This window comes from Molothrus ater, chromosome 11 (genome assembly GCF_012460135.2).
Source record: "Molothrus ater isolate BHLD 08-10-18 breed brown headed cowbird chromosome 11, BPBGC_Mater_1.1, whole genome shotgun sequence".
Classification (NCBI taxonomy): Eukaryota; Metazoa; Chordata; class Aves; order Passeriformes; family Icteridae; genus Molothrus; species Molothrus ater.
In genome coordinates this window covers 16,035,475-16,047,595 of record NC_050488.2, presented here as the reverse complement: position 1 = coordinate 16,047,595, position 12,121 = coordinate 16,035,475, and the positions used below count along the sequence as shown (strand labels likewise).

Here is a 12,121-nt window from a genome sequence, read left to right as displayed (position 1 = left end):
GGTGGTGTTTTTCCATTATTTGCTCCTTAACAACAAAACACTGAAGGTCTTTACTGCCTACTGCAGAGTGTTAATTTTTAATGGGAGAAGCTACATGCTGCTTGATTTCTTTAGTGCATGAAGCAGCCAACCAATCGTGCATCACCTCTAACTCCAGAACAGCAGTTTCAGCAAGGAGCCTTTACAGCTCAGAGCATCCTTGAGGGCTAAAGATGTCAAGCAGTTTAAATGCCAATGAAATCAAGAAGACACCAGGCTCAGATATGTTAGGAAAAAAGGACAGGAAAATGGAGACCTCCACTGAGACCAAAAACTTTTTCTCTGCTCTAAGAACTAAGGGCTCACTTAAGGCATCTGTGAAGCGCCCACCTGGTGAATGGGGAAAGGCAAAAGCAGCACTAATGACAAAGCACAGAGCCAATTTTATAATGAAAAAGGTGTGAAAAATGGGCTGGAGGACATGTGAGAGAGTCCAACTCTCCCTCTGTTCCTGAGACATTACTGAGACATGCCTTGCTTAGCCTGTCCAGCAGGACCTCTGATATAGAGAAGCTAAAAGAACCTTAAGGAATTTGTTCCAAGTCTAAACAGAAAGGTTTTTTCCCCAGTAATTCTCCAGAGTACACAATCTCAGTGCCACTGTGCTCACTGCCAAAGCTGCCAGGCATTCATATGATACAGAACTTCCCAGTCCTCAAAGCTGAAGCCCACTTGCTAAAATTCCCAGTTCTCACTGTTTTCAGGACATGCTGTGTTTGGGCATCACCCCTCTCTGTAAAGCCCTTCCCTGGTGGGACATGGCCCTGCTAAGGAGGAGCACGTGGCTCCAGCTCCTGCACAAAGGACAGTGCAGAGGGATCTGCATCTCAGCAGCTCCCTCTGAAACTCAACCCTCAAATTGTACCAGATCACGTTCAACAGACCAGGATTTCAGTGAACAATTCAAGCTACATTGCTGCAAAGGCTTTTATTTTTTTTTAGCAGTAATTTTCAGCAGTTTTTTCAACTTTCCAGTGTGCTGTGCAGCAGGATTGAAAGTTAATATCCGTTTAAGCCATTGCCAGAATAGGAATATTTCTGCTCTTGTATCTTTAAAAATATCTTGTGGAGAGAAACGACGGATGCCAAGTTTCAAGGTTGAATGAATTTTTATAGCAAAATTATAAATCCCTGAAAATGAAGGATAAAATGGAGAGTATTTAATAAGCCTGAACTGAAACAGTGCTATCAGATGTCCCTTTAATAATTTTGATTGCAATGGATCTTCCCTCAGATTTTCCTATCTGTGAGCAGAGTATTCAGCACTGGCATCATTCTGCTGCTGGCCAGTGTTTAAAGGCAGAATATTTGGATTATACCAGAGAGTGCCTAAGACCATGCAATGGCACTGTGGCTCTTTCAGGCAGAAAGATGATGAAATACAAGCTGAATTTTCTTCAAGCCCACTTCCACACCACTGTGGGTGTTGTGAACTTAGCACTGCCTTGGGAGACAAATCTTTTCCTACTATTAGGTGGGTGTTGGATGCTGTAGAAAAGAATCCATGGCCAAGACTCCTGAAGTCTTGGTGCTGATTCTGCACCCTTGTGAGCATCTCTCTAGTCCCACCTGAGGGTCTAATCAAGTTAAGGTTCCAGTGAGAGAAGAAGGTACTAACACTGGTATTAAGCAGGTAAGCTCTGAGTAGCATCCTGGGAGGAGGAAGAGAGTTTTATCCTTTTCATGTGCACTTTAATCTCTTTTAAATTGCACTCCTGCCTGGAGGAAATGGTGAGTGCCAATCCAAAACCATGAAAGATGTGTTTTGCAATTTTCCACACTGACTTCAGAAGTATTTATGGTTGGATACAGTCCACTTCCTCACCAGATTTACAGGGATGCAAGTCGGTTTTGTAATGACACCATCACACTGGTGCGTGTGTGAATTCCTGGACTTCAAAGGTAACAAAATGTATCTTGATGGTCAGAAGTACTGAAAAAGAACAGCAACAGGTACAGATCAAGGGTTTCAGCCAAAGCAAGCCCTTGCAGAGGCCATAATTTGGCAATGACAATAATACATTTTCTCCTAAACAGGGCTCTTTGCTGCTACTCTACCTACAGCTATTTCAAAGATTGGTCCTTCTTTCAGGTGCCTGGGAGTGCCATCAGAAAGCATTCTAGAACTATTGAGAGGTGTTGCTTTGCTACTCTTATAGTGCACAAAGACATCTTCCCTGCAGAAGGATCAATATTTCTGAATTTCTGGTACTTCTGCTCATTTTTCTACACTAGGTCAAACTATATATATATATATATATATATATATATATATATATATATATAATTTTATTTTTTTGTTTTTACTGTCTGATTTGGCTGAGCATGTGTGAGTACTGTCTTCTAACGTTTACTCAGACCAGTTTTCCTGTACTCCCTCTCTGCTAAAGCCATCTTCAGATCAGTCTTTCCCAATCCCACAGACATGATATGCTGATTTGAGGAAAAAAACCTCAACCTTTTTTAGTCTGTCCCCACTGTAGCTTTGGGCCATGAGCAAGTGCAAGCAGATCCTGACAGCAGTGTAATATGTAAGACAGAACAACTTCAGCCAAGACTCCTTAATGGAAATGGCAACTGGTATTGATTTCCTAAACACAGAGGTTGTGCCCCTCACCTCCATGACAAATCAGTTAGTAAAGACTTGGGACTCAGGGGAAACTCCTCCTCGTGTAAACATGAACTTGTGGTTTATATTAACACAATATATTCTACACCTTCTTCCATGGTGAAGTCCAGGAAAAAACAGGAGGAGTCTGCAAGTGGCCACCAAAGATATTCACAGCAAAAAAAATAAATCACTAATGCAAGTGCAATTTAATTCAACAGGCAAAGGAAAGAGCAGGCACATAAGAGTACAGAGAAACTATGGAAGTCTTTGGATTACCTCTAAATTTATAATCAAAATGAAAAATAGAAAGGCAAAACCAAACAGATTGATTCTTAGTTGCAATACAATACATACATACAGTGATTAATAAAAATAACTGTTATTTATCTGCTGGTAACAGTAAATTGTCCTTAATGCTACTAAAATTGGTGTAAGAACTCAGTCTGACAAGGACAAACATCTTCATCATTAATGGCTGTCATGGTAGAAGAGAGAAATATTTTTCCAAACCATAAAATATAGTTAAGAAGCTCCTCAATATTTGGTAATACAATTTATATCTTGAATCCAAGAAATCTCCCATTTAGGAGCAGAGCAACGTGCCCCTGAAGCACAGCTCCTCCATAATCAGTGTTTTCACAGCCATTACCAAGGACAAGGAATACAGACATCACCAAAGATGTCTACAGCCCCCCTTCTCTCACTGCTAACAGTAAAAGCAGTATAAATAAACCCACTCACTGGCCTGGCTGCACCAGCAGAAAGATCAGACAGACAGCTGAGATGAATAACACTGAGAATAGAATAACTTATTTCGTCCTTGAAGCAAAAGCAACTTCCTTACACCCCTTAAGTTAATAACGCTTTATTTTGTCCCCAGCTGTTAAGTTTATAGAAATTAAAAGTCATGACTATTTGTCTTTTGCCAGCATGAATTTAAAAGTGCCTTTAAAAAATCTCATTATCATTGTGGCTTTTTTTTTTTTTTCCCAAGCAGATTCAATACAAAGCAGATTACATCCTGCCTGCACTACTAAAGTGCACATAAATTTTTCACAAACCAATTTATCTTAAAAATTTTTCTCTCCTCATTTTGATTCCGGACACAGTACAGAGTAGAAAGGCACTCCAAGTATTTTTTAGATAACACAATTCTAGCCAGAGTGCGTTAGTGTTTCTGAGGTATTTCTGTTCTATAACATTATTTCCAGACCATCAGAACACACCTTTTATGAAGTGGAATGATCTCATATGAAACAATTACATTACCATGAAATTTTAGTCTGATGTTCAACCTGAATTTGAAGATTTAGAACTACAGGATTCATTCACAGGTAACAGATGAGGATAAAAATAGTTTCCTTGAGTAAGGAAATTTGGAAATATCTATCAAATAACCTGGAAAGGGGTTGCATGGGTCCCCTGTACAATTATCTGGGAAACCAGCAGTCCTGCAACAACCACACGTGGGACCACCACTAGTACCCCATCCTGTACCAGCAATAATCAACAGTGCAGTTACTCCATTCCACATGTGCAAACCATCCTTTCTGAGACACTGGAAGATGAAGGTGACCATAATTCTCACCATAAGTTTTTGGGAGTGTTGGGAAGAGACAAAAGTGTTCCAAGTCTGGGGGAAGGTGTTTGTATGGAGAGCAGCCCTTCCCCTGCAACAGAGCCTTGACTCATCAATGCTTGGGGACAGTCAGGAGACACTGATTGAGCAAACATTCCCAGTGAAAAACTACACTCTACTTGGAGCCAGCAGAGATATTTATAGCCAGGTTTGTTTGAATGGCCGTAATAGCTGAGCTGCAGCTTCTGTTCTCCAGACAGCTCCGAAAAAAAAAAATCAAGGCAACGACTCTGGTGGAACAGGAAAAGTTCCGCTGTCGCTTTTCATGCGGCACTTGTCTCTCCCTGGCACTGATGACAGCCTTTTCACAAGTACCCCAGGCACCTTACAGAAAGAACAAGACATGAGTATGTCATGGATGAGTGCAAAAAAAAACGGAATAAAAGTTACCTTATACAAGTCTGAGTCACTCGCTGTTAAGGCAGAAAAAAATCTTGAATCTCTTCTGTTCTTTCATTTGCTTTCACTCCTGCCTAAGGAAGGGTTTTGATCACACTTTCATTTTAGCTAATAAAGTGTTCACAAGTAAGATATTTACAAGAAATAGTAACACTGCTCCTTTGGGAGAGACTGTCTAGGAACAGACAGTGAATAACTGGGCCCAGTAAATGGCAAAGAAGAAATTTCTTGGGGTTTTGGGTGGATTCTAAATATGTAATCTTATTCCTGCATGTTTGCTAGTCTTGGAGCAGAAGTGATCAGAAAGAAGAGGATGTCACAGTCTTTTGCAAAGAAGACTGAGTCAGGAAACAACCCCAAACAGAAAGCAGCACACAGAGGAACAAGTTCTTCACCCACAGCAGCTCCTGCTGCAGGACTGCAACCCCAACGCCTCTGCTTGTGCCTGAAGGAAAAAGACTTTGGAAGCCTGGTAGTACCAGGCTATCCCATGACTCCTTCAGAACAAAGCTGTGGACCAGACTTTCCTCTTTTGGCCAGGGTGCTTAGCTGGTTGGAAAGTATGAGGAAAAAGAAGTTACTTGAGAAAATTACTCTGTAAAGAAACATAATTCCATCTGCTTCCCAGTAAGTGTTTCTAGGAAAAAAAAACCAAACCAAAAAAAAAAACCCTTCCATCTAAGCATGGCAGAAATTTCTGCCTTGGGGGAAAAAATCTTGCATGTTCCCTTCCTTCCAGCAGACAGGCAATGAAGGCAACATTACAGTCCTTCAGGAGTGCCTTCAGGGATGCACCAGAGAAAACTTCCAAAACTCTTTTCCACATTAATTTGCATTAAGCTGACATTTTTAATGATGGGCATTTTGCAGATTTGGGAAGAAATATGTATTTCTTTGGAACGTAATTTGTGAGAAAATTTCTACCACCTCAACTATTTCAGATTACTCCTTTATCTTTGGAAGTGCTGCCTCTTGAAATGCAGGCATGAGAAGACACTTATGACATCTCTGCAGGCACACAGGCTTTACTATGATCATATTTCTGTGCATTATAGCACATTCTTTAGAAAACAACCAGTTGGAAAAGCAGATAGAAATCTCAGCTTCAGGATGTTAAACCATTCTTTAACACCTCAGGGATAGGACACTGTCTATAAGGAATGAAAGGCTGAGATAATTGAGATGTTCAGCCTGGAAAAGAGAAGGCTTTGGAGTGACCGGATTGTGGCTTTCCAGCACCTGAAGAGGGCCTGCAGGAAAGATGGAGAGGAACTATTCCCAAGGGCCTGGAGTGACAGGACAAGGGGGAATGGCTTCAAATTGGCTGATAGTAGGTTTAGATTAGATATTAGGAAGAAATTGTTTATTAAGAGGGTGGTGAGGCCCTGGCACAGGTGTCCAAGTGCCAGGTTGGATGGAGTGTCCCTGGGCTGGTGGAAGGTGTCCCTGCAGGGGCTGGAGTGAGATGGGCTTTAAGGTCCTTCCCAACCCAGACCATTCTGTGACTGTGAAAACCAAAAAAAAATAAAATAAAAAAATTCCTTACACCCTCTCCTCAGACTGGATGCAGTCAGCCCCTTCCAGCAATATTTTGGTGAGGATCCTCTCTTCTGCATCTCCACACTCTAAACCAGGAGCGAGCATCCCACGGGAGCCCCGGGAGGCCACCTGACTCAGAGCCACATCTCTGAATCACCAGCACCTACTCCCCGTGGGAGGGAAAGGCTACTGAGACACTGCTGGCCCAGAGCAGGACTGAGTTCTTCCCTCCCAGCACACAGGTGCTGGCTCAGCTATTTTGACCCAGCGTGTGGGAGGGCTGAGCCAAGGTGTTACCCAGCCCTGGGAGCTGCCACCCTCTGCTGGGCTCTCCCTGGGAGCGGGGGCTCAGGCAAGCTGCAGAACGTTGGCAGGTTTACATCCCCTCTTCCCACCTTCTCTAGACAGCTGAAGCCACAAACCAATTAAACTATAAACTATCCCACACGTCTTTGCAAATTAGAGCTGTGTTTAATACACAGCCATTGTGGGCTTTGCACTGGGAGCTCTGCTCTGAAAGCCTTTCAGAAAGAAGCAAGAGACTGGTAAGCTGAAATTCAGCAAAAATCACGTCTTGTAACGTCCTGAAGTTGCTAATATTGTTTAAAAAGAGAAAATAATTTTATTTCTGACCCCTTGGACTTTTATTGTGGCCAGAGAGAATCATATTTCTGTCCTTATTCAAGACAAACCAAGTTTAGGATAATTGTCCTTGAAATGAACGGCAGGAAACCAAACACTGACTGACTTGTGTTGTGCATAGAGCAATTCCACAGTCTGGATAAGCCTTCATCAGTGAAGTGCTTGAGTGGAGTTCAGCCATAAAAGACATGAGGTATAAGGATAAATGTTCAATGCAGCAAGAACCAGTTATTTAAACAAGCATTAAGGTTATAAACTCAAGTTCGTTAATTCAATGTGCTTAGAAATCAGCAGCAAAAGTAAATGACAATGGTACATAGCAATAGCAATGATGAGCATTAACAGGAGTGTTTTAATGGCAGCAAACTCCAGAAACAGACACATTTTTCTAAGCCAAGAAAACTCAATTTCCACTTGGCACAAAAGAATCAATTAGATATGGCACTTACTGGTCAGCTGAGAGTTGGAAACACCTCTCCTCTCTTCTAACACTTCACTCTGTACAAATCAATGATCAAAGCAAATGCAGCCATACAACTCTGTGAGTCTGTAATAAAGCCATTTATTTCTGAAGCCTGTTTCTGTGTGTGGAATTTTCTTATAAAGATAGGTGCTGTCATAACCAGCATCCATTTCTTGGCAGAGGGAAAAGGAGCAGAAAATCGATGTGTTTGCTAACTCAGAACTAACTGAGCCATTCCCAAAGCTGCATGAAATGCAGCAAGACAAGGACCCCTTTAATGACTGAGATGTTTTATCTCAAATATAGGTACCTGTGTGGCTTAGAAGAGCCTCCCATTTAAAGGAAACTTCAAGTGAAGAGTGTAGGCAGAGATGAAGGCTAAATCTTGTTTCCTCACACAGTGAAGTGGGTAAGATGTCAGTAGTGCTAAGAACTCCAAAGTCCAGTGAAAGCCAAACTTTGGAGGAGATTTTACCTGAGTCTGAGATAGAAAATAACCCTAATTGGAGCTGGCTAAAGTGCAAGGCCTGGTAAATGAACCAGCTTCTGGGACTTGGACACTTCATTTTCCTCACAAATCCTGTTATTACACAGAAGGAGGACTTTGAAATGCCTCAACCAACACATTAATTTAATGGAACTATGCTTCATCTGTTCTGTACTTCCTTGGAAAGCACAGCTTGAACAAAGTGATTGCAAAATGTAGCCTACTGTTAACATTTTCCTGCATTTCAATTGTTCTTCAATTTCTAACTTCAATACAGTCAGTAGAATAGAATCACAAAACAGCCAAGTTGCCAAGTTAACTCAGGCTTCTAAACAGAATTCCCTAGTAAATAAGACCATCCTCAACCTGATGCACAGGAAAATCCTACCCACCTTTCCTCATCTCCCAGCCCTCTCCTCAAAACTGGCAGCTCATTTTTCTGTTCTCTTTACTTGCTCCTTCAGTTGTCTGCAATGTTCTTAATGGACATAACAAAGAAAGAGAAGAAAAATGCAATTACCTTTTTCATCTGTTTTTAGACTCCAGCATAGGAAGAGCACATGAGTACTTTGATTGTTCCCATGCAAATGTTCCTGCCTTTGGACACTTCAACACTTGCACAGATGTCAGAACAGACATAATCAGATTATTCTTTCCTGTGGTTTTTTTTTTTTTCCCTCCGAGTTATTTACAACATAAATCTTTAATTCCTCCTAATTGAGGGCATCTGTCCTGATATCTGCCTCTTCCATCTGAGGAGCCCATGTCATCTTATGCAAGTCCTGCTATTCAGGTTCCAATTCATCTTCTTGCTTGACATTTTCCTAGCTGGAAACTGTTTCTGTAAAGCACCTCCAGAAATGGAGGTGTGATGCTTGGTAGAACTTAATATCCTAGATAGGCTGAAGAATATTTAGCCTGCTCTTACAATAACCATCACTGTGCTGTTAAATGATGCCAAGCCACAAAGTACCTCATCTGAACGATGGGATTAGTCCATTTTGTGACAAATATTGCAACTGCAAAAGCATCTATCACAAAATCTCATAAGGCCAGAAAATATTTCCTGACATAATGTCACCATACACACACAGATCACAGAAACTTCTGAAATGCGGAACTAACACCCTTCCCCCCCGGCCTGCAACAGAAACTTCACATATTCTTCAAAATGTCAAGATGTATGGAAAGGATTCACTCTATTTTTGTCCCAGGACCTATATTACAGGGCAGAGGAACAACTTTCTGTCAGGCAGGAAGAGTATTCTAATAAGCTAGAGATTGGAAAACTTTCCTGACCAAAAGCAATTCATTGAAAATAGAATATACAAGTTAAAGCTGTTTCCAGGAATGATCCTCAATCCACCAACAGGTTCTTAAAGGAAAAGAGATTTTTCTCAAGAAATACAATACCTTTGATTCAGGGATGGGGACTACAACATTTGTAAACTCAGGTAAGCAAGCCTATATCTCTCCTGGACTCAATAACCTTATTCTGTTTTGTTACTATGCTATTTAACTGCAGTGGTGTGGCTTCTTTTATATCTGCAACAGTGTTATTAAATGGGAATAACCCTTTGAGGAAAAGTAGAGGGGACAATGGAAACAAAACTCTGCTCAAGGAGGAGTAAAGACAGGAAGAAGGTCCCTGACTGTGGAACTCTGTCAGAGACAAGAGGCAGCTAACAGAGAGAGCAGGAACAGGCTGAGAGCAGCACTGAGAGGAGATCAGAGCACAACTGCTGCCCTGATGGAAAGGTTTGTGTTTCCCTAAGCAGCTCACAGCTAATGGGCTCATCACTCTTCCCCCTGTGCTCCCACACAGACAGCAGCCATGGAGCAACCATGCCAGGGATGCAGGCAGCAGCTGAAGCTCTCTCTGTCACTTCCTTCTCCATCTTTATCCTCTGCAAAGTTATGGCAACTCCCTATGGAGCCAAAGTTTGCCCCAGACCTGCTGAAGGCACAAGATTCTGCCATAAAATAATTTTTTACCTGATAATAATAGGCAAAATGAGAATTGGTGAAAGAAGGAAAAAGTAAAATTTCAGATATGGTTGGATTCTCAATGCTCTGCTTGCACATTCTCCAAAATCCAATGAACCAGGGACTGGTTCCATGGCTAATAAATCTACTTGGTTTTTGGTTTAATTCAAATGAAAGGAATATCCAGCAGCAGCAGAGAAGGAACAGGCTGTGAATATTAAACACATATTTGTGCAAAATAAAATGCCTATTTCATAAGTGTGTTCCCAAGTCTGAAGATAACATCTCCAAGAGATTGGACTGGAAGTTAAAAAGTAAAGGTTCCTGTATTCAGGCAGAGCTGAACAACATCCATCACCACTGGAGCATGGAAATACAGAGTAAGGGCTTCAGCAGCTCACATCCCTGGAATCAGTTATCTAATGATTCATCTTTGCCACAATAACTGCTGCAAAAATCGATTCTACAGCTTTCCTCCAGTCTTGGGCTTTGCATGGAAAAGCAATTGTTTAAATTAATTATTTAGAGAGTACTTTCAGAAGTTAAAAATGTAGCACCTAGCTATGCCCTCTGTTTATTTCATTCAATCATTTAATTTTTTTTTTTAATATCAGCATCTCAGATACACAGATATTTGATTAAAACAAACACTTGTAAGGAATGTCAATATAAATAGTAGGCAATGAAAGACAGCGTTTCAGTTCATTAATATCTGTATCTTAGGTGACTGCAGGTGCACCTTAATGAATTACATGACTAGTAAAATACAATTAAATGCAGCTGCATATGTTTACAAAACTGCACAACCAAATTACAGGTATCAGTAGCACCCATAATTCATCCATAATTGACAATTTTCATATTACTGGAATAAGGAATCAAGTCATGCAGATGATTACTGCATTTGCCTTCGAGCTCTATAGACCAGGTTCATTTCCTATGCAGCACCATAAATGAAACAAATTACATACTTGCAGGTTAAGGCAGACCTGAAAGCAAATGCCCCCCCCAAATGACAGCCAAAAGCTCAGATCATTCAGGTCCTATTTAGCTGTCAATAAAAGTTCATGAATGGCTGATAACTGACATAACTTAAACATATTGTTAATAAAGTATTAGTCTTTACAGAAGAGTCATCACATGTCTGCTGCAGAACTGGGTTCTGACCCCAGTTATCCATAGGGTGGATTTCCAGCCTTCAAGGACATGACAAGAACATAACAAAGAACAGAATTTGTGCTGAAGATTTTGGTTTTCTGTGGTTTATACTTGTGACATAGTGATCATCTCTCCTTTTTTTGCCAGGATCTTTTCTATGGCAATAACTCCTGTCTACATTTAAATTTCATTTCACCCACAAACCTTGTTAGGAGCTCGTGCTGAGTGTGTCATTCAGACCTTGCCTGGAGAGGCTCCTGAGCAGCCTGCTCTCAGCAGGGCTTTAACCAGAAGGTGCCCAGAGGCAGCACACCCAGCTGGATGATGCTGTCCAGTTGACAAGAGTTCATGGTTCCCATCCCTGCTCCTCTAATTGTTTGTAACACCCTCACAGCATTGTATTTTGGGCTGTGAATTACCCAGTCAACAGCCAGAGAGATAAGGAGCAGCTGGGTTCCAGCACTGATCTCCTTAGCTGTAGGAAGAGCCTTTGGAGGGGGAAATATCTTTGTGTGTGTGATGTGGAGCAGTGCTTGGAGACAAAGACAGACAGATGCAATCCCCCATCGTTCTGTACCCTGCCAGTGGCCACAGAAACAAACACAGGCACCAGCAACCTGCTAAGGCAGAATTTTGGAGAGCTGCACCAAATTATTGTATTGAAGACTGAGAAACCCAAACAAATAATAAACAAGGAAAAAAAATATTAAAACTGCAAATCATCAGCTTAAATTGATCCTATCATGTCTACACAAACAACAACCCTCTTGACAAATGGCTCATGTAAAAGAGCCCAGTTAAAGGACCACCACTGACACTGAAGTAAAACCAGTCACAGTTTCCTCTCCTTTGTAAAACACATTTACTGTATACAGTACTTTTGGAATGAAAAAAAATTGAAAATAATTAAATGCAGCAGTCTTTATCATCAGTTCCATTTTGCTTTAAAATGGATGATTTTAAATGGATGGCCAGTTCACATTTTTAAGAGAAAGGAAGAAGAGAACTTGAGTGGAGAATTGACTCAGAGGCAGAGTTACAACCATAGATGCCAAAGTAACCCCTGCAATCAATCCAGCTGCTCTGGATGCACAACTCTGTCTTTGTAAAACAAGAGTCCAAACAGAGAAGAATGAATGGAGGAGGAAGAGTAAAGGA

The 12,121-nt window shown here is 41.1% G+C and overlaps 1 protein-coding gene across 2 annotated transcripts in view; it reads right to left on the bottom strand.

Moving 5' to 3' along the window:
- TAFA1 (TAFA chemokine like family member 1) overlaps positions 1 to 12,121 on the bottom strand; it is a 213,179-nt gene that overhangs the window by 140,630 nt on the left and 60,428 nt on the right. The window lies entirely within an intron of this gene.